Raw genomic sequence first — 23948 nt, 5'->3', positions numbered from 1 at the left:
TGTTGCAATTATTAATTTAATTTAATTTATAGCATAAAGTCATTAAAGTTGTGTACAAGTTCTTGAGGGTTGGTGGGCAGGAGTCCTGAATTGGATCAGGGTTACAGTACTGAAGGGAAAACAACATTTTATGGTGGGGGGCAGGATTTAGACCAGGAAAATGGCACGAGGAAGGGGGAAAGTTAGCCCACCTGCCACAGTACCATTGACTCATCAGATGAGTACCTTTGCCCATCAGATATCTAGACATTCACTGAATATACATAATAAATTGGGGACAGGACAGGAGATGCTGCAATACAATTACCCCTTGTGGAATAACCGAATGCAGTCAGCAGTCAGGGAAGAAAACAGAATCCTCAATATACCAAAACAGACTAATTAAAAACTGAGTTGTATAAAATGTGTTATCTTCCTTTCTAGACATACAGAGAAAAGGGCAAATTAGTCACAGTTACACAAAGAAAACCACTTCTGTGTTAAACAGCTGAGAACAGCATTGACTTTCAGTTATAAAGTTGGCATCGGATTATTGCTAAATAGGACCAAACAAAAATGGCTTCTCAGATTTCTCCATGCTATTTGTCGTTTTGCCAAATTCTCCCCTGAGAAATTTTGAGTCACTTGATATGAAACCCTATTGTCATCACCTCATATAGGTGGGTGAGGTAAATGATGGGTTAAGAGAGGAAGAGTGGAAGGAGCAGGAAGCAAGCCCATTGCTTTCTTCAACAATTTGAAAAATATGATTAGGTAGGGCTACCATATTTCAAAAAGTGAAAATCTGAACACAAAAGTTGTTGAGATTTGCAAGAAGAAGAAGAGGAGGAGGAGAGCTATTTTTGAGCTATTTTTAAGGAAATTTACCAAAATCTATACTTCCAACATGGGTTGCCATACGTCCAGATTTTTTTTCTGGACATTTAAGTGATTTCTGCCCAGAAACTGCTTCTGACGGACAAATCCCAGCAATATCTGGGAAATTCCGGACGTATGACAACCCTGTATTAAGCAATGTTAAAGCAGGATTGACAGTTGGGTCCCCATTTCATGGGTGGTGAAATTGGGGAGGCCATCTTGCCAAACTCTTCCACTAATTCAGGAAGAATTAAAAAAGAGAAAATACTCAAAATGCTTGACAGAAAGTTCTTCTCTGAAGAATTTCACCTCAGATCTGTTGCTCAATGAGAGTTGGCTGTTAAAGCCAAATGAATACCTCTACCCATATGATTCTATGATTGCTGTCAAGTTCAATGACAGTCTAAGGCAAGGTTTACAATATGGCAATAAGGAACTGATGGTTTCCGGTGAAGGGCCAGAGCCTGCCTAACATTCCAGTCTTGATGTGCAATGAATAATTTGGGCTCAAAATGTACAGTCCTTAGAAACAGGACATCCTACCGTTCTCACAATAGCAGAGCTTGGAGATACTGAATGAAGGTGAATCTTGGAACATTCAGGACAGATAAAATAAAGTACTTCTTCACACAGCACGTAGTTAAACTATGAGTTTTGCTTCCACAAGAGGCCATGTTGGCCTCCAATCTGGATGCTTTTAGAAGAGGTTCAAACAAATTCATGGAGGACAAGTCTACCAGTGGCTATGCTCTGCCTTCATGGACTGTGGAGACAGTATGCTTCTGAATAACAGCTACCGGACCTCAGAAGGTGAGGATGCTGTTGTGCTCTGGTCCTGCTTATAGGCTGGCCATGGGCATTTGGTTGTTCACTGCTGGACTAGATGGGCCACTGGCCTTCTCCTGCAGGGCTATTCTTATGTTCCTATATAGAAAACATTCTGCCAACTGCTTTCAAATACTAGTCTGTTATTAGTTCTGCTTTCATGTCCTGATGGTAGCTTACAGCCTAGAAACTCTTACGATGTTGTTTAAAGTCACCAGAATCACTCTTCTTCTTTTAATGACACAGATTGGGGACCGAATTTCCTATTACATAGGGAATCCATTGGGCCTCCCAGTGTGCTTTTCTTTTCATAAAAGCTGAAGTGGGGGAATTGACGGCCACTGCAGAAGGAGGGGGTCACTCATTGTGTCTTCACCTCAGGGATAAAGGCCCTCCAATTGTTGTTGGAGTCAAGCTCCAATCAGCCCCAGCCAGCTGGGCCAAAGGACTACCTCTGCTGTATCGGAAGCTATGGGGGAGGAATTTGCACTGGAGAATCAGTGTGATGAGAGGGAATTTTATCACCTCTTCCTGTGTTGTGAGAGCAATGAATTATCTCATCTACGTGCCTGCTTTTTTTAAAAAAAGGGGGCGGAATACTACTATGTAACTTGGGTCTTCACCTACAGTTGACTCAGATTTTTATTTTTATCTTTGCTAGCTTTTATCTTCCTGGATATTTCCCTAAATATAGGGGGGGTTAAGAAAATGCAATCATTAAAAGATAATAATCTAAAAACTGCTACAGATCCATAAACTTTGGAACATTTAAGAAGCAAGCACTATCGTCCACTGAATATGAAAACTAAAGCAGAGCTCAGCTTTTAAATTATATTTTGCATGCAACACATAATTTGTGCTTGTGTGATCAGATTCAAAAAGTAACAGCACTATTGGGAGAGTGTTAGGGGGTTTTCTTTAGACTGGAAAGCTTGCATGTCTCTACCAACATAGTCACCCCTATAAAAGCTGGTGTGTACATCAACAGTTTCATAGGCCAAAATGCTCCTGGCCTGATCTGCATGCAGAGGGGTTGTTTTTCCCCATTCTGCGCTCTGAGCAACTGAAGAATGTTTCCTGAGTATGAGGGTGAATCCTGGTGCATGCAGCATTACTCTTTATAGGGGACTTGGACAGCTTCTGTATGGGGATGGATTGGTCAGTAACTACAAGGTCTAACAATAACGGCAAAACCAGATGTTTACAAGCTAAATTACACATGGAGCAATCAAGCCATAAGTTGCATAATTAAGGAAGCAACAACATAATACTGCCATCTCATGGCAAAATCGTATGGTGGTTTTGCTCAAATCTATAAACTGAGGCTTTTTGCTGGCCACAAACCTATTTTAGGATTTTCTCAAAACAACTTGGAATATAAATTTCCCTGTATACAACACTACCCTCATTCAGCTTCCTTCTTCTTATAGCAAAGAACATGAGTATTTTATTTACTTATCGGCATGGATAATAGTGACCTTCTTTATAAACACACACACCATGAAAGCCATTTTTCTCCTACCTGTGAACTTTGCTATTCTATGCATACTATGCATGTTTCCTAAAAAGTCAGCTCTGTTGGGTAACTCCCAGACAAGTGAGTATAGAACTGCAGCCTTTAGGATTCTACACAGTTCACTGCATTTCATTGATTTATGATAACGTGGCATTATCTGCATCAGGAATCAAGCCATAGCATTTTTAAAGAACACCTCTTTTGTGTTTTAACCCTGAATGGGCCCATGTCTTAGGACTTTCCTCTTCCCATAAAAGCCTGAAAAAAGCAGCCATGGTTGGTAAGGTTGCTGAACTTTATACTGTTATGCGTTTGTGGGGGCAGAAGGAAGTAGGCTCTGTGTGAGATCCTTCTAACCCCTGGATCTGGCAAGTGTTAAAATATAAGCCAGGCTAGCTTCCTACTGTATGTTGAAGTGATAGTCTGGGCAATGGGCCATTAAGCGAAACAAAGGAAACGGGCTCTGTGTGAGATGGCAAATGAGTGGGGCAGCTTGCGGTTAGTTAGAAGGACGGAGCAGAGTTTAGAGTAGGGTTGCAGTGATGTGACAAGCTGGACAGAGAGTCGGAGCAACATTTGAGAGCAATGTCTGATTTCTGTTTGAATCCAAGGCTGGGAGGAACAAGACCCTTTTGGAACATTAATGCTGTGAACCCCTCCCTCATAGGCTCAGTGTGTGTGTGTGTGTGTGTGTGTGTGTGTGTGTGTGTGTGTGTACACTGTATATTCACAGTCACCACTGTGTCTCATATCTAAAAGGAAATACAATCCTGGGTAAGCACATGGAAACCCTGGAATCTCATACTGCTTGGAGATTGGGGTGGCGCAATACTCACATGGCAGTCAGTATATGAATTAGTCCATCTTACAGAGCTTGATTGTATGATAATTAGAGCAACATTCTTCCCATGTAGCTCGTTGGTGGCTCAGAATGCTAAAAGACATTCTGCACATGAGCACTAAGTAGACCAGGTACTCGAGGATAGTAAATCTGTAGAAGCCACATGTGCAGAGTTAACCCTCATATTTGAAGGCTTGTTATTTGCTGTGAAACTGCATGGACTGCAAATCTAGTCACTCTGTAGGTAAATGCTTACTCTCCAAGAAACTATCGTCGTTTCCTGTGAACCATGTGACTAGACCACCTGACCAACCAGTTGGTGAGCATCTTCTCTGTTTTTGTTTTTTGTTGTGGAGCAAACATGTTACATTGTTGTTGTCCCAGATCTGCATCTAAAGCCCTCTCTTCTTCCAGGGGAAATTGAATTTCCGAACACCTTCCATTTGTGGTATAAAAAGTTACAGGATATCAACAGAAAGTTACAGGGCATGCATTGACTGGAAATGGAGCAGTATTCTCAGCCTGAAACTTTTGCAAATGAAAGCTGTCCTGAATGCAGTATAACCACCTCCAAACCATCATGAACACAAACAACAAATAAAAAACATATTTGGAGGGGCTGCAACATTGGATACAATCAAGTAAGTGCTGTTGTGGAATAACTGGGTGTGATATATTTAGTCAAAAGCAATAAATGTGCTATATCTAAGTATATGTTCTCATTCCATGAGCGAGATACACTGCAGTGAAGGATGCTGGGGGAATTAAGTGCAGCAATGATTACATCGGTTCAGTACTGAAGATTCTGGATCCAGAGAGAGCATCGTAGAAAGGCATCCAGGAGGGCAAAGTAGTCAGTCAGAAATCTGTTTGGGAAATCTGTCACTGCAACAACAGACTTTCCAACCAGCAAGCACAGCAGTCGACAATGTAGGCAGCCAAGAGAGCAAATGAGGTCAGGAAAGAAACAGCCAACACAGACCAAAACACGGCTAGAAGAAATAATAATACATGAAACAGAACAACAGTGTTTAAATAACACTCAGGTCATGGCGAAAAGCTGGCTGAGGCTACTAAATGGAAATTGGAGGCCGATGCTTCAGCTCAGCTCAGTTCAAGCTACAAACAAACTATTTATGTGCAATTTGGTGTCTTTGAGATGGAGGCAATATTGATTGTGGGCTGTGATTTCCCCCACCCTGCTTTTCAGTAAGTTTTATTTGGGAACAAAAGTAGTGAAAACACCCAATATCAGAATCACTGAATCAAGAGCAGATTGCAAACATGTGGCAGGGGGCAGCACAGTGGGGCTGTGCTACTTACTTGACACACACGAACCCCTGCCAAGTCAATGCTGCATCCTGGGATGGATAAGGGGAGAGGAGGCACATCGCAAATGCACCAGAGAGCCGATGCAGTGCTCCTGCAGCATTCCAACCTCACCTCTCTTCCTCTCCAACCCAATATGCAGCTGTGACTAGGCCAGAGGGAAGTCAGAGAAGTTTTACAGCCCCAGCTCCTGCAAACACAGCTCTCTGTAAAACCTAAGGGCAGCAGGATATCCAGATTGTGTTGTCTCTAATGCTTCTCACCCACCTTAGACCACACCTGACAATTGCACATTGAAATGTCACAGTAGAATAGGGATCTAGGTGTGTCGTGTCCAATGTGCTTAGGCCTGATCCACACAATCATCACCATTTCTGGAGCAACAATTGCATTGCTTCTTTATGCACTTTGGCATCTATTAGACTGTGGCTCCATCACACAAACATAAGGCAGAACCAGGGATTTGGCATGTGGGCTAGGTGCTCAGGAATAGCATCCTGACCCTGCCACTACCATTGTTGCATCTTTCCCTTTTGTGCCTTTCTTTATCTGTCTTTTTATTACAGTCACATATCCCAACAGTAATTGCATGTGGAAACATTTCTTTAAAGTAAGCTATGTTCTGGTAAGAAACAGAATTCTTTAGTTGTTTCTCCTGAGAAATTATCATATAACTCAGTGACAAAACACATGTTAGCGCCTAGTCCCAGGTTCAGTCCCTGCCATCTCTACATCTCTATAGTGATTGGCCTCTGTCTAAAACCCTGGGGAGCTGGTGGCAGTCAGTGTAGAAAATTTGGAGCCAGATAGACCTAGTATAAGAAGAAGAAGAGTTTGGCTTTGATATCCTGCTTTATCACTACCCGAAGGAGTCTCAAAGCGGCTAACATTCTCCTTTCCCTTCCTCCCCCACAACAAACACTCTGTGAGGTGAGTGAGGCTGAGAGACTTCAAAGAAGTGTGACTGGCCCAAGGTCACCCAGCAGCTGCATGTGGAGGAGCGGAGACGCGAACCCGGTTCCCCAGATTACGAGACTACCGCTCTTAACCACTACACCACACTCCAGACAGCTTTCTATGTACCTATGTATCATGGAGCAAAAGAAGGAAATAGAGAATCTCCATTTTACTATCTATCATTAGAGTTTGATTTAAGGCAGCCTTCCCAAAGGTTTTGAACTATAAGCTGGCACATCTAATGGGAATTCTGAAAACCAAACTATCTGGAGGGCAATAGGTTGGGGAAGGTACACTGGGGAATATGCTAAATTGGACGAACTGAGTTCTTCATGACAGAATATATATATATCCCCGTGATGGGTCTGGAAGCCTTTCTCAAGGAATACCTCTGCTCACTCAGAGATATCTTTACAGTCTTTATTTACATACATATTTACAAGGTACAGAACATAGCTTCATGCATCCGAATCCTCGGTAGCAGATCCAGGAAGTGGGAGCTTCTGGCTCCTCTTCCAGCAGAGGAGCTTGGGAAGCCCCAAGCGCCTCCTTTGTTCTCTACATTTTAACCCCCTCCTGTCATGTGCTGAAGGAATGTGCATTGAATCTCCCTCTGTCCTTGAACTGGTCGAGTGGTGTTGCTGGTCTCCAGCATCTGGGAGCGTCCTCACCGCTTGAGTTTCTTCCGCTTGCTTGTCCTCCTCTCCCTCTCCTGTCTTTTCTGAAGGCTCCTGTTCTTCCCCCTCCCTCAGCTCCAGGGCATTCCCTGGCAGCCCCATGACACCCCCCCACCCCCCAGTTTAAAAACCTGTGCCGAACGAGTCCTAAATGCGCACAGGCCATTAAGAAAGACTGGTTGTGGTAAGCAGCACAGTACTTATAAAAGCAACATGGATAAAAACAATATATATTCCACCAAGAGCTTGATGAAAGTATAATGCAACTATAAATCACACATTATTTTATATTTATTATTTCAAAGGCCTTTTAAAATATATGACAATGGTTGTAATTGATGAAAGGCTGTTGTTTCATAAATAACAAAATATGACTTTCTGTTTGGCTGATCTTTGTTCCTGACATTTGTCAGTAGTGAAGAATACCCTATGGAGAGACTGTTAAATAGATGGCAATTTGTCTCTATTAACCTGATGGCATGAACCAGCTGATCAGTCTGTTAAATGCTTAGGCAAACAGCATAACTTCAGTTGTTAACAGAAGTACTGCATCAACACTTCTCCCTTCCTACAGTTCTCTTTCCCTGTCCTTTTTGCATTCCCCATTTTATTTATGACAGGTGTTCAGCAACCATATGAGTCACCTTGTATCTCTATTTGCAGCAGGCCTGTGCAGAGGGTGGGGGCTGCTGGGCCCCGGAGGGCTAAGCCGGATGGTAGGGCCCACCAGGGACTAGCTGCTTTTTTTGTTTGAGTTTATAACTTTATGCTAACAAGACTCCTGCCCTGGGCCTCAGACAAGCTCTGCACTGGCCTGATATGCAGCATCCAGAAGCAGCCCAATTTCTTTTGGATCTATTCTATATCATTCCGATTTGATTCATTATTCAGGTCTAAATAATGAAAATCCAAAGATTTGTTTCATCCTTACTGCCTATACAATAATGGAGAATCTAAAAATATAACTTTGTTTGCACAAAAGCAAATGAAATTTGCAGGCAAAAGAATTGCTGCGGAATAGATTAAGCCAGCAAAATTTTAGGCAGAAAACTCCAGGAGTTTTCATGTAGGAAACATGTAATGTGTGTGTTTCTTAAGTCTCTTTTTTATTTTCTGCAAGAATTGGATGTAAATTGTTATTACGGTTGCCGCTTCTGAGAGGATAAAGCCTGCCAAATTTCAGAAAGATAAGAGCAAAAGTTCTGCCACAAGGACAGATTTTACCCTTTTGGTGTGGGAAAATAGAAATGGCATTCCCTCCCCATGTCTTTTGTGAGCAATCAGTTTGAAAGCTAGGGGCCCTGGGTAAGAAACTTGCCTTCATAGAACTTTTATGAAAACATTGTCCTAAGAATTTGGTTTTTGTTAGCTTTTAATAATATAATTTAGCACAATGAGAAAATAGTAGATACTGCCTTTTAATTAACAAAACATGTAGGGGGTCATTTACAAACATGTTGTGGGCTAGTGCTATTACCATGATAAGTAATAGGGGGGAAATTCATTTGCGAAAAGTGAATGAACAAACACCATTTCTTATGTATCTACATATGAATTTTAATGCAGGCATCCACTGAATTTTGCAGTTGATATGCAGATAATATCACCATTTATATTTATGAACTACAAGCATTCCATAAATACAGGGAATATGAAATTATCACATCATTGCATGATTAACTTTCAAACTTATATAAATAACAATTATGAATGGAACATATTCAGTTTTCACAAATGCAAATTAGAGAACCATTATTTCATGCATAAATTAGTCTTTCAGATTTGCAATCTACATAATCCATGTAATAGGAAAGAAGGCTAAAACCCATTGCTTCCTGTCCTTGATTGACAAGGTGAACAATTGACCCTCATCTTTAGATGCCCTATTTACATGTTTAAAAATATATTCATTTCTTCCTTTCTCTGGACTAAACAATCAACCTTTATAAATGATTTCTGTTTTGGATCACTAAATCCTCCTTCAGTGAAATATAGAAAAGCAAAACCCAACTCAGTGATTAGATTCAGGATGAGAACAGAAATAATAATAACAGTAATGATATATTAATAATTCATTATTAATTGTCAATTATTGTTTGCCGTCTGGGTAGGCTACTGAATTAAAAAATGATGTGTTTGTTAAATGACTGAGAAGGATATCCAAAGCCTTCCTGTTTCCGAAGCATTCCATCCTGTTCATTTTCACAACAAGACTAAATGAGAGCCAGCTGGCATGAATGACATACCTATATTAGCATAACATGAAAGCTTTGCTGTATTATTAATTTCCCATATTAGTCCTCATTTCACTGATGTAATCTAGGAGAAGCTAAATGGTTTAACATTAGGTTGCTTACTAGCAATAAGATTATGCTTAATAACCTAAATAGGGACAGCCATATAACAAGACGGCAAACTGTACTCAGAGGAGCCAATGGGCCAGAAATGGCCCCGACTCTTTAACAAAAAAGGAACAAATATCACTTAGGGAGGCGCATGAAGGCAATCCCCACACAGAAGAAAAAGTGGAATTTTTTGCCCTTGCAGAGGCCCATTTGCCCACCAGACATGGCTTACAGCTGCTATCTAGGGCTGGCATTGAGGCTCTGAAGGAGAAAGCCCACTCCAGGGATAGGGGTGCTTATTTATTCTTTTTATGTAGACAATTTTCTACCCCATGGTTATAACATATCTACAGTGGTGGCTGGTACCCACTGGAACTGGTGGAAGGCAGGGGGCCCTATACCCACCCTCCTCATTTATTCCCATTTTAGCCAAATCATGCCACAGTAGTCTCCTAAAAAGAGCAGCTATGGGTAACATCACAATGGGTTCCAAGGTCGTGGCTCTCTCTGCTCCCTAGAATTTGAGGACTGACACATTGTGCCATAGTGAAGCCTTGTGTTGACATGTTTGTTTATCATGGACTTTGACTGTGATTCATGACCATCATAGTCTGAAGCGAGGTACAACAAATAAAACATGGGTGCTGAGTTCATTAGCATTTAATGAATAACAAATTGGCTCGCTTCTGCTAGTAATCTGAACTTGTCATCCTCCAGAGTGTTTTCCCCTCCTCTTCGTTTACATTATCTCCTTTCATGCAAATGGAAGGACTACACAAACAAAATTAGATGTGGCAGCTTTCTCCGTAACTAACAACTGGAAGAGGATCAGCAAAATGAAATTGCAGAGCTTTCTGTTCCTCTCCATAGTAATGATCAAAGAGGAATTTTGGTAGGCTCTGGTACTCTTTAGCTTTCAATCTATCAACTTGGCCAGGATTCAAATCTTAGGGGAAAGTTTCTTTTCATTGTATTTTAAGCTTATGGTTACACAAGTAGTCAACAATTGCAGGGAGAAGGTTAGGCGGACCAAAGTTCAGCATGAGCTCAGAATGGTGAGAGTTTAAAAATACCGTATTTTTCGCTCTATAGGACGCATAGGGCCATAGGAGGGGGAGAACAGGGGAAAAAAATTCTCCCCCTCTCTGCTAAGTGCCCCTTCAGTGAAGCGGCAGGAGAAACAGAGCCCCTTCCATTTCTCCTCCCGCTTCGCTGAAGGGGCGCTGCGCAGAGAGGGAAAACTGTGCAGCACCTCTCCAGTGAAGCAAAGCCTGGAGAAGAAGAGGGATCGGTGTGCACTGACCCCTCTCTCTCTCCAGGCTTCAGGCGGCTATCCGCAAGCGTTCAGAGTGCAGCGTGAACTCCTACTGCGCTCCTAAGGCTTGCAGATAGCTGCCTGAAGCCCCCGGAGCACAGTGGGAGTTCACGCTGCACTCCGGGGGCTTCAGGCGGCTTCAGCGAAAGCAACACGAAGCCTCCAGAGCGCGGGGAAATCTCTCCCTCTGGGCTTAGGAGGCTTTGCGTTGCTGTCGCTGAAGCCAAGGAGCCTGCATTCACTCCATAAGACGCACACACATTTCCCCTTAATTTTTGAAGTGCGTCTTATAGAGCGAAAAATACGGTAATTCCTAAAAGGTTTCTTCAGCTATGTTTGAAGCAAGAGGAAGGACAAACAGTAGGTCCTCCGTGTGGAGAAGATGGATAAATGCTATTGGGTGACAGAGAGAAGGAAGAACTGCTCCACTTCTGCTTTGCCTGTGTCTTCACCCAAAACAAAAGCAGTGTTCAACCTGGTGATAACAGAATAAATGATGCACAGAGGGAGCTGCAGCCCAAGAGGCAGTGAAGAAACACCTAGCTACTGTAAATGAATTCATATCTCCAGAGCCTCATGAGCTGCACCCAAGTGTATTAAAGGAGATATTTAGTTTAAGTAGGTCCTGCTGGTATCAATGGCACTTTCTTATGAGTAAACAGCCTTTGGAGCAAGGTCAAAATATGCACACAATACACTGCACTGTTTCCACACCAAAAAAAAAAAAAAAAGAACCTCAAACCCAGCTGAAGCAACATGAACGTTATGGCTGCCATAATTTGAATGATATGTCTGTCTCATTGAAACGGAATAATCGGAATAAGTGCAATTGACAACACTGGTGTGTAAAGTAAACTGCAGAAGTTTCTCATACACTGCTACACACCCGTAGATGAAATCTACAGCTTGCTTTTTCCCAGAAGTAACATCACTACAGAGCAGACAAGTTCAAGGTAAAAATCTCACCTGGCTTGTGGTTTCACACTGCAGACATAAAACATGATTATTTCTTCTTGCAGTTGGGCCAGCCTAGGCATAACATAGAAAATCTGATCACAGGTCAGTTAATGGCTTTGATCTTCTTTTTTCTTTTTTAGACTTAAAGGCAAACTGAATCAGAGTCATGGCACTGGGGAGAAGTGATTCAACCTTTCATCCCAATCTTTCTCCCCAATTTAAATTGTCCTCTCCCCCCAATCTGTTCTTAGCCACTTGGAGGGGGCGGTGAAGTATAAAATATATATCAGCTTCCCTGCTTCCCATATGTATGTGTGTATAAATCCCCCAAATGGCTAAGTTTAACTTTTGATTCTGCTAGAACATGTACTGCCTACTGTATACATCAGAGGTGGTGATGTTTCTTGGGCAGAGAGGACCACATGTCAAGGCAGGTGTGGCTAAATATAGGGTTTGAGCTTTATTTTATTTTTTGCAAAACCTAGGAAAAACCTCAACTTGGGTTGCCATACATCCTGATGTTCCCGGACATTTCAGCGATTTCCACCTGGACACTGCTTCTGATGGCCAATTGACAGCTATGTTCCAGACGTACGGCAACCCCACTAAATACAAGTCGGCAGGGTCAGAGTGAAAATATGGTGGTGACCCATTGTCAAGGACAAATGGGGGGGTTTGCTGGAGACACAAAAATCTTTTGGCATGACAGAGGGCTACATATGGGAGCAGTCAGTAAAAAGAAACATTATTTTCAATTAAAAATTACCTTATTTATTTGATAAATAAGGTTTAACCTAATTTTGAATCTATTTTTCTACACTGCCTTGTGTTGTTTTTACATGACAGGTGGTACAGAAATAGTTTTAACAAATAAATGATGTTTTGCGTTACCCTTTGTATTAACTTTAAAAGTGTTCAGTGGGTATATTTTTCTGAGGACAAACTTGTGAAGCCTATCAACTATGTGATTGACCGTCTTCCTGCTGTTGTTTTAGAATTTCTATCAGGAGACCTCCCTCCATTTGGTTAGCCATTGATTCACCACACAGATCTGATGATTATATTGTTATAAAAGTTGGGTGTCTCCCCCTCTCTCTGCCTAGCAGTGGCAAGAGCCCATGGGGTTCCAGGCACTCACCCAGGATTTGTGTTCCTTTGGAGCAGGCATAGGCAAACTCAGCCCTCCAGATGTTTTGGGACTACAACTCCCATCATCCCTGACCACTGGTCCTGTTAGCTAGGGATGATGGGAGTTGTAGTCCCAAAACATCTGGAGGGCTGAGTTTGCCTATGCCTGCTTTGGAGAATTGAGACATGACAGAGACTGCCGTAGCTTTAAGAAATACAATTTATTCATCTATTTACACCTTCAGTCTGTATGGAGGGAGTCCAGATCTTACAGCACAGTCCTTGTACTCCACAGCAGTGTAACCCTGGAATCCAAGCCATCACCCCCAGCCTGCAAGCAGCCAGTCTGCCCAAGATGGATCCCTGTCTTTCTTCCTTGTTCTTCTTACCAGAACATCTTGCTAAAAGACTCTTTTTCTGTCACCTCACATCTAGTTACCCTGGCAAGCTTCCAACCCCCCAGACTCTGTTCATACCTTAGGGCAAGGGGGAAGAACAGTTCTCCTGCACTGCCAGTGGTTCTCAGTGGCGCCATATTGTTCCTTAATGGTCCTAGGTTGGCCAGGTCATTTTGCATAGGCTAGCTCAGGAATTCCTCTGCAGCTGTTATTTATCGCTTCTCACCCCAAATATCCTGCCATTTATTAATTTATAGGGTTTAGGGGGGTTCCCCCAAAAAACTAATATAAACATGTGTGTACATGAGTATCTGCATTTCTGTTGCACTGATAAGATGAAAAAAATCTGCATGGTTAGCAAAAATATAATGTGAACCCTTCACTTGTATGGAGCTGCATTTCTGCAACTCTTAAAGGTGAAGCGGCCCTCCAATTAAAAACCTTACTTGGGTTTCAATAGGCAATTTTTACCTCATAGGTAGAGGAAACAATAGAATCAAATGGCAATGTGCTTCTGCAGCAAGTGATCAAGTACTGTTCTTATTGTATTATCTCATTTCCTTTTTTATGCTGAACCAAAACATATATGAGATGCAGTGATCAGGTCATTTGCTTTTTGCAGAAAGAGCAATGCCTTGGCCCTCTAATGCAATCAAGAGCTTCTCACACACATTTCTCTGATCCTTTCAAGCTTGCAAATGGCTTAAGCAAAAGGAAAAAAGGATTTTGAAGTCTGGAGTCATTAGTACAAGATTCCAATTGTAAATGATTACCAACAGGAGGAAAAGGTTTTTTTTAAAAAAGGCTTTTAAAGTGTAAATTAAGGCAGCCACTAGTAGTGGAAATGCCACCTGGAGACATTTGTGTGTTTAAAATTAATGGTAACATGTAGGCCTGAAACTGGAAGACCAAAGGATTAACACACTAATAAAGAGATTGTAGTAATGATGATATATAGAATAGACAAATGAAAATAAGAAAGCAAACTGTAAAAACAAGACAAAACAAAAAATGGTAGAACATGCAAAAGTAATTCAATAGAAACACTGGAATGTTGGCTCAATGTGGTAAATGAGATGAAGGATCACTTCATTAATCCCAAACTAGGCTCTGCAGCAAGTCAATGACAAACCATGGCTACGTGTAGGCACTGGAAACTACAGAACACTCAGAAGACAGTGCCTTTGTATTGGCAACACCATCCTAGTGAGTGTCCTATTCTCACAGGGCACTAGAGTGAACAGAGGACTTGCCAAGAACAACAACAAGGGGACCGCAAGGGGCAGGTCCCAGCAAGGGAGAGGAGGTGGAATTGAGATTGCAAGAGAGACTCAGTTGGCTGGCAACTGGAGATCTAGATCCCAGGAAGGACCAAATGGGCTGTCAAAAAAGAGCCCCAACCCTATGACACCTGACACCCTAGTCCAATGCTTTCAACCAATGCGGCAGCTAGACTGGTGACTGGGAGTGGCCACCGAGACCATATAACACCGGTCTTGAAAGACCTACACTGGCTCCCAGTATGTTTCCGAGCACAATTCAAAGTGTTGGTGCTGACCTTTAAAGCCCTAAACGGCCTCGGTCCAGTATACCTGAAGGAGCGTCTCCACCTCCATCATTTGCCCGGACACTGAGGTCCAGCACTGAGGGCCTTCTGGCGGTTCCCTCGCTGTGAGAAGCCAAGTTACAGGGAACCACGCAGAGAGCCTTCTCGGTAGTGGCACCCGCCCTGTGGAACGCCCTCCCACCAGATGTCAAAGAGAAAAATAACTACCAAACTTTTAGAAGACATCTGAAGGCAGCCCTGTTTAGGGAAGCTTTTAATGTTTCATAGGTTATTGTATTTTAGTGTTTTGTTGGAAGCTGCCCAGAGTGGCTGGGGAAACCCAGCCAGATGGGCAGGGTATAAATAATAAATAATAAATTATTATTATTATTATTACTACTACTACTACTACTACCATGGAGCCACCTCTGATGCTGACTCCTATCACCAAGGAGCCTTCCCCTTCAAGGAAGGTTGCAGAGAGCAAGTCTGAAGAGCCTTTAATTCAGGGATAGGGAGCACGTCACTTTCTGGATGTTGTTGGACTCAGCCCCAGCCAGTATGGCCAACAATCAGTGAGGTTGGGGGTTGTGGTCCAGCAAGATCTGTGAAATCACAGGTGCCCCATCCCTGCTTTAAGTTGAGAGGCCAACAATTGTACCAGCAACAACACAACACATCTGATTTTAACACAGAGCTCTGGATAATTGTGTTCATCTGAATACATAGTGAATTCAAGGTGCCAACTGCCATTAGAGCTCCCAATGTGACAATTGCTAATTGTCATGAAGGAGTCTCTTTTGCAACTTCAGTTATCCAAGGTTCCCTCGCTTATGCACTCAAAAGCCCCCACCCAACTCAGCAGCACTCTCAGATGCATTTTGTAATCAATGTCTGTTTAGGATGCAGCAAATAAATTGCACCTGCTGCTGCGGGTCATATGGTTTGAACTGCAATAGCTCATGCATTACAACATGAGACTCTTAATTTCAAGGTCATGGGTTCAAGCCCCAGGTTGAGTGAAAGATTCCTGCATTGCAGGCGGTTGGACTAGACAATCCTTGTTGTTCCTTCCAACTCTACAATTCTATGATTCTGTGATAAAGTCTATGGAAAGATATGGAACACTCCTCAGCAGCGCTTAAAGAATTGACGATCAGACTACTGAATCTCGAAACTAACACTGATACAGGTACAGATACAATATGACATTAACGCCAAGTCCCTAGATTTAAAATGTGACACTTCTGAGCGTCATAGTCTTCTTTAGAAGAAGCATATCACTAAACAGAATGATTGCATCTTGTCTGTTACTAAAACCCAGTGAAGTACAATATGTCATTTTGCCTTTAACAGTCTTAGCATTCCAAGTGTTACACCTGAGAAGGATGAAATGAGGGCATGGGAAGAGAAAGGAAGATTTTAGGACCTGGAACCTAAGTTTATAAAGCTATCTGAGAAATATTTACAAGCCAATATCCTCTTGTTAATCATGCTTATGATTTTCCAACTGTGTATTTAAAAGTAATCCAGGTCACCTGCAATTCTCAGGGTTTGGCGTTCTGTTTATAATTCTGCTCTTAATTATTACAAAATTTATTTCTCAATAAATTACATGCTGATGGATTTTCAAGTAATGAGTAGGGCTTCTAAATTCACTGGGGACTTCGCATATAAAACAGCTGGAAAACGGGCTAAACAGAGAACAGCATAAACATACCACAGGGCCCTGAATGTGAGAAAGAGGACATCTGAGAATGTTCCTGTAATAAATATGACGCTAACAGAGAATAATGAGTTTAAGGAAGCTTGTTCAAGAGGGTCTGCTTCTATACTAACTGTAAAACAACACACATTTCTAGTTGTAATGAAACCAGACATTGTTTGCAGCTTTAGCAACATATTTATACCAAGTTTAAATTCAGTAATATTCAGTAGTGAGTTTAAATTCTATCTTTTTCTGTTCCCGTTATGGTTCATTTACTGTTGTGCCCTGGAGATGTTTGTCTTCTAATTTTTGCCATATTTGATAAAGAGATCACATTGTTTTGAATTGCCTTTTATTGCATTTCCATCTGATTTGCTTCTTCCCGTATTTGGTAGTGCATATTTAAATAAAAAAGGAAAAGAAAATCCCTGAAGGGCTACCAGATGGTGCAACTACTGTCAAGCCAGTTTATACTTAAAGCGTGCAGCAAAGTTTTAAATTAGCATTTTCAAAGAGGAACAAACATTCTAGCACTCTGTGTATGTGTGCATGTGTGTGTGTGCATGCGCAAGGGCAATTCAGATATACACACACATGTGCATGTAATGAATGTACATTGTTGCTGTGTGTGCATTGTGTGTTTGCAAACTGCTAACCATGCTGTGTAACCCTTTAAGTTTCACACTTGAAAACTCCCTTACATTTCCTGTTCCACCATTCATATATCCTTCATGGGCAGCCTGCTGTTCTCAAGAAGCTCAGTTTGGCTGGATGTCTGCACATGCCCTGAGATGATAGGTCTGGATTTTCTCTGAGCCAAGATTGCATGAATAATCAGAGGAAGCTATGTATCATATATTCAGGGAAAGTCCCCAAAGTTCCTGCCAACCCTCACAGCACCCCACCATATTGGTGGTTGTATAGGGGGATTTCCCTACGGTGACCTAAAACTTAGACCTTCACATGGGCCATAGCATTTAATGCATGCCTAATTAATCTCCCAGAACAAATGTAAAAAATCTAATGCAGGTGACACCTCTCATCCAGCTATTATCCTTTGAACGTAATGAATTTCCTCTAATGCTGTATTGTTTTTAACACTTGATTGGGAGCCGCCCAGAGTGGCTGGGGAAACTCAGCCAGATGGGCGGGGTATAAATAATAATATATTATTATTATTATTATTATTATTATTATTATTATTATTATTTAGTAAGTATTATTATTATTTAGTAAGTATGTTTTGTCCCTATTAATCATCAATCATTTTATTTGTATGCCAACTTTCCAAAGTTAAAACCATGCCGAAGTCAGCTTATTTAAAAAATTGCAAGACTACAAACATAACAAAAGTAGTAATAAACAAGAAACAAACCATTGAATTGTACACAGCCAAACCACATAAATCAGAAGATCCAAAAGAAAGATAAAAAAAATTAACATAAACAACAGCAGGTCTTCCACGACTCACAGCCAAGAATGGTTGTTGTTTTTTGCTAAGCCACCCATCACCCTTAGACATTCTGCTGCAGTTCTGCAACAAGAAAACTTAAGTGCTATGACAAATGACAGCTCACTATCCATCTTCTGTTGTGTGGTATTTACCCACCCAGAATTGCCCTTAACAAAATCACCTTCTATATCAAAGTCCATGCCCATGAGGAGGGACCTTCCCTATAACTGGAAACCAGCATTTCTGACATTGGCTGCTCCACCAGAGGCAAGTGAACTACCCAACATGTTGTTGGAAGCATCAAAGGCCATTTAGCTTTCTTGGAATATGCTCGTCTATTCTGTCAGTATAAACAGCCCAAATTAACTCTCCCCACAGGGGAGAGAGTTTTCAAGTCTAACTGCCACATTGGGATGTACAACTAATTTTCCCCCAACCAACCGGGACAGCAGTAATAAGTGCTGTACATTTATGTATAACAACAGATGTTCCCAGTCAAAATATGATTTTTAATAGTCATTTGGGACAGTTTCATGTGCATCAGTTTGAGTTTCAATCCATCCCATCCCAGAGGAACAGGGTAATATATTAAAATCACAAAATACGTAGCACTTACTGCAATTTGTAGATGTTTACCTTTAAAAGTCCTATATGGATTAGGTCTAAGGTACCAATTCCATCATGCCTGCTCCTTAAGAGACCTTATCTAAATTCTAATTAGGCTGAGAGGGACAAGAGAGGGTCACATCCATAATACAGACAACCTTGCTCCATATGATATGTTTGCAGGGAGATTAGATGATATTGGCTATTTAATTATCTTTTGGTCTCATTTGTTTGTGGGGAGGTTAGATGACACCATGTCAAAACAAGTGTTATCCCACACTTTACAGTGAATTGCCACCATCCTCTCCTTATCACAAAGTCTGAGATTTTGTGAATGTGGTCTTCTTGTACAAGACCTCTTAATCATCTATAATTGTGCAATATGCATTTCCCAGCATGGAACTGGATTCCACTTGAAAATAGCAAATGCGACCAACTGAGCTACATCCTAAGTAATTTAAGCCAATCCCCACTCCATGAATTTCAAATTCTCACCCCGCACATTGATCTTCAGAAGAGATGCCTGTTCATCTCTATTAGAGCTCCTCATCATACATTTACCCTCTATGATATCATTAACTCTAAGCGTCAAAAACATCTTCATTGTCTTAGCAGGGTGCAGCCTTTCTCCTGCTCCAAAATGATACACCAGGCTCACATTCTTCCAAAACAGAGATAAAAGGAGACTGAGCATGTCTTCAGGTTTTGAATGGCAATGCCATTTTGAAAGCAGATCCTCCCCAAGTCATTTAGAAAATCTTCCAAGGCACTGTATTTTGTATGGCATCTACGGTCTGACCTATCAAATGACACCCAATATATATTAAAGCAAACTGAAATCTCTCATTGTTCAGATGGTATACTCTGAATAGATGCAAAACCATTCTCAACTATCTACAGGAGTGCACAATGGGTACATGTTTGAATACAAATTTCAACAATTGTCTGCCGTACAATAATAACAAAAAAAGAGACACAATAGGAGGACACTTCAGCAAAGTCAATTTGAATGAGATGCCCATTTTTCTTTAAAGAGGAAAGATGTTACATTAAAGTGGTCATTCATGATGTAGAAGCAGACACAATAGGACTGGGAGGGAAAGTATGTACAGTTATTTTAGGAAAGTGGAAAGAAATGGTTGCTACATGTGATAAGATAAGCTTATCAATGTACAGCTTGTCTCTCCACCAATGGGTGCAGTAATCATGATGATAAGACTCTAAGCTATAAATGGTTTCAGGTGTTCATGGGAAGCCGTGAGAGAAGTGTGGGTTATGCTTCTTCTCATATTTCCAGTAGTAACTTATTTATTTGAGTCATTTTTGAGTCACTTTGAGTAAAATGACAAAGTGACTTACAAACACAGTAAGCAGAGCCATGTGGAACATTAGTTAAGTAGCAGGAAACAGTAGGAATGAATAGACTGTTCTTCAAATGGAGGCATGTAGAAAGTAGACCCACAAGGATGACTATTGGGACCTGTGCTTTTTAACTGGTTACTAAATGAACTAGAGTTAGGGGTGAGCAGTGAGGTGGCCCAGGTTTTTGAAACTTAATAGTTATTGATGTTTAAAACAAAAAGAGATGGCAAAGAGCTCCAAAAGAACCTAACCAAACTGAGGAAAGGGTAGTAAAACAACAGAAGCAATTCAATGTTGCATACTGAAGATGTCAACTCGGTGTATGACAACTGTGAAAAAGATGAATTCCACACTAGGGATCATTAGGAAAGGAATGGAAAATTAAACTAATATCATAATGCTGTTAAACCTATGGTACAACCACATTTGGAATACTGTGTACAGTTCTGGTTGCCTTCCCTTAAAAAACAAAATTGCAGAGTGACAATAAATGGGCAACCAAAATTATAAAGGGAAGAAGCAACTTCTCTGTGAAAAAGTAGCTTCATCCCCTTGACAAAGGAAGAGAGAGTGCTCTTGTCTTCAGGTCCAGCTTACAGGTTTCCCAGAGGGAACTGATTGGTCGCTGTGAGACTCAGATGCTGAACTAGTGACCGCTCCCCGCTTAAAACGGGGGCCGCCCTTTGCGTGGACGTGCGCAGCCCCTAGATCTGGAGCGGCTCCAACAGCATAGGCTTGGTTTGCCTTCCCTCAGGTGGGATACCTGGAGGTCTCCGCCTACCTCAGTCAGTTGTCCAATCCCACCTGGGGGAAACGTTGCCAAGGAGACCAGGCCAGGTAGGGGAGGGATTAACTGCCCACACAATAGAGGGAGGATCTTACCTGGGAATCCTCACTTGGCTCCAGAGCTTCTCCAGGAAGGACGTTGCTGGACTTCCTCGCTTTGGGCCATTGGTTCAATTCAGCAGGCTCTCCTGCTGTTCTTATGCAATTTGAAGCTCTAAAGAAAGTGACCGCTCAAATGGTGAGATTTCAATAAATTGGCATTCCCAATTGCCATCAGCACTTCCCATGTTGTACTTCTGTTCTCTCCAGCTGCAAGAGGAATCCCAAAGCAGAAATGAAATGCTGTGCTCATGAAATGAGCACTATATCTGTTACAGAAACAAACCCTTCCCTTTTTCGATACAGCTGGTTTAATTAGTGATAGTTTAGCAGCACTTTAGCATAGCTTTTTTGTGGAAAATTGATTAAATGTATGGTCTTTTTTGGGACAAATTAACAAAAGAAAATCTCTAGGAATGCGTAATGAGCTTTTTCAGTGCCGTGTTAATCTCAGTTACCAACAAATGCAAAACGGCTGAAGAAAAATTAGGCATTTTGTAGTGTATTGGGCTTCAACTAATGATGATGATTTGGTGATGTAAAATTAATGCATTTTTAATCAACATATTATTAGAACATCCATTTACATGCAATTATTTTCATGAAGATTTAAGTGGAAAGGAAAAAAAATGTTGCTGTGCCCGAGACGCAGAAGTGTGGAAATAGGATCTGTAACAGGGGAAAATAACCTTACAACTGTCACACTTCCAAGTTCATTTTCTTCAATAAAAAGACAAAAAAGAATTAAGAGCCAAGCTATCCCTGCCTCCTCCTTCCACCCTACAGCCCATTGTGATCACCCAAAGCAGCTGCTCCTGAGGGTTAGGACACACAAACACACATGCACAATGACACAGGATGTGGTTTGGAGGGCTGCATCTGGAGATGCATCAGAAACTGCCTTATACCGAGTCAGATATTGTCTCCATCAAGACTGGCAGCAGCTCTCAAGGTCTGAGACAAGGGCCTCTCCCAGCCCAACCTTCCGCATGCAAGCAGTGCTTTTTCTTCCAGCCAGAGTGTGCCAGAACACAGTTCCGGCACCTCTCAGGTGGGTGCCATCATGGGCCGGGGCTCCCCTGCCTGCTTCTTGCCTTTATATACTTCTGAGATGCCCCAAATGACCATTTCAAGTCAGAGCAGTAGCTGGCCAGCGGCGTGAGTCCTACACTTTTTTAAAAGATCTATGACTCCAGCCCGCTCCTAGCCATGATTGGCCAAGCTATGGGGTGAGGCCAACTTGTATTTCCTTTTCTTCCATCCTTTTCTCACACACAACTTTGTGTAAGGACCCTTCCGAGCTGCCCTCGCCGTCCGCTTGAATCTAAAAAAGAGGGAGGCGGGGGACGCATTTATTTGACCTGCACCAGAACCAGAGGGTGACCCCCAAAACCAGCTTGCTGTGATTTTTAGCACCTCCATGAATGGTGAACGCAGCCATCGTCAAACCGGCATCTGTTCAGGGCTGCCCCGAGTCTCCTAGTGACTTACTGTAAGAGCTTTGTGGTGACTTCTGGCACCTATTTTTCTTGAAAAAAGCACTGCATACAAGTCACATGCTCCACCACCTTCTCTGTGAGAAGCAGCAGCAGTAGCAGGAGACTCCAAGTGTGAGTTGGAGTGGCTTTCATACGTATAAAAGGCTCTCTGGATCCTGCCCAGTGAATGCGAAGCATCTGGTCCTTTCCTACTCACTCTGCAGTTGGGCACGCAACAGCTCTAACACAAAAACAGACTGGGAAAGATTTCTACATAAAGGGCACATTGAAAGAGGAAGGTTGTGGACTACAGCTCCCATCAGCCCCAGTGAAGTTAGCCAGTAGCCCAGGGTGATGGGAAATGTAGTCCACAACAATAGGAGGGATCCAAATATTCATAGATCATAGAACCGGAAGGAATCTTGAGGATCATCTAGCCCAACTCCCTGCAACGCAGGAATATGCAGCTATCCCTTACGGGGATCGAACCTGCAACCGTGACGTTATCAGCACCGCACTCTAGCAGATTGAGCTATCCCTTGTAACTACTTTCCTGTAAAAATAATTAAATCAGTTACTCACCAGATGGTATTTTGAGGCATTTTAAAATAAGCAATTTTGTCATTTTAGAAGATCTTATTATTGAACTGCTTATAAAAAGAGTAATTAGACACCTGGGCACAGTGGCGTAACATGGGGGGTGCAGGGGGGGCCGGCCACACCGGGCGCAACATCTGGGGGCTAGGGTTAGGGGGCACAAATCCACGGGTTAGGGGGCGCAAATTACTTTCCTTGCCCTGGGTGCTGACAACCCACGCTACGCCACTGCCTGGGCAGAAAGTAAAACTGAATCATGCTCCCTGTTTTCATGCTGCTTTGACATGTCTGAAATGGAGGCTCACACATGGCCCCTGTGGGAAGCTCCCATTTTGAAGAAGCACAAAGATGGGAAGAACAAGCCCTCTCTGCTCAGAATTTCACCATACATTATATTGCTGCATGCCACCCCAATCTCCGAGCGGTGCAAGATTCCAGGGGTTCACATTTCCATTTGGAATGAGGCACAGCAGAAACTGCGGTGTCTTTATGACACATGGTTTATTTATATGCAACCTGAGCCTATGACAGAGGGGTTCACAGAATCAACAACCCAAAGGGGTATTGTTTCTCCCATAGCCTTGGATTCAAACAGAAATCAGATATGGCTCTGTCGCTATGGCTTTCCAGCCCCCCCCCCCTTTGTCTTTCTATCAGCCAGTTGATGGAGGGGGTCCACCCATTTTGCCTCTGATGCTGAGCCGCTTCATTTGTTCCAGTAATGGCTCATTACGTAGGCTATCACCTCACCAGGAAGCTAGCCTGGCTATTCCAAGAATTAGAACGGGGGCCAAGCGTTCAGCCTAACACACACCCACACACTTGAAAACTCATAATTATATTTACTATCACTGAGGGTTGCCATGAGGAATTATATTTGTACAGTTCTGTGTGAATATGAAACTCTACACAGACACTACACAAGTCTCTTGTTTTCTCAAATTATAACTTAATCCCTCAGGAACATATGGGACTTAGCTACATTAGTCAAAAACCAGCATTTTGAATGAAAAAATTCCTTCCAGTAGCACCTTAAAGACCAACTAAGTTAGTTCTTGGTATGAGCTTTCGTGTGCAAGCACACTTCTTCAGGTATCTGTGCTTGCACACGAAAGCTCATACCAAGAACTAACTTAGTTGGTCTTTAAGGTGCTACTGGAAGGAATT

At 42.1% G+C, this 23948-nt stretch overlaps 1 long non-coding RNA gene across 1 annotated transcript in view; it reads right to left on the bottom strand.

Annotated features, from left to right (window-relative positions):
* LOC310704361 overlaps positions 1 to 23948 on the bottom strand; it is a 96300-nt gene that overhangs the window by 52298 nt on the left and 20054 nt on the right. Inside the window, exon 3 of the long non-coding RNA XR_014524733.1 lies at positions 11630 to 11692. This is a non-coding gene — a long non-coding RNA (uncharacterized lncRNA). The remainder of the gene's footprint in view (positions 1 to 11629; positions 11693 to 23948) is intronic.

Source organism: Podarcis liolepis, assembly GCF_965112155.1.
Source record: "Podarcis liolepis genome assembly, chromosome: 1".
Classification (NCBI taxonomy): Eukaryota; Metazoa; Chordata; class Lepidosauria; order Squamata; family Lacertidae; genus Podarcis; species Podarcis liolepis.
Note: the sequence above shows the minus strand (reverse complement) of the source record. Positions and strands in the feature narration are given on the sequence as shown.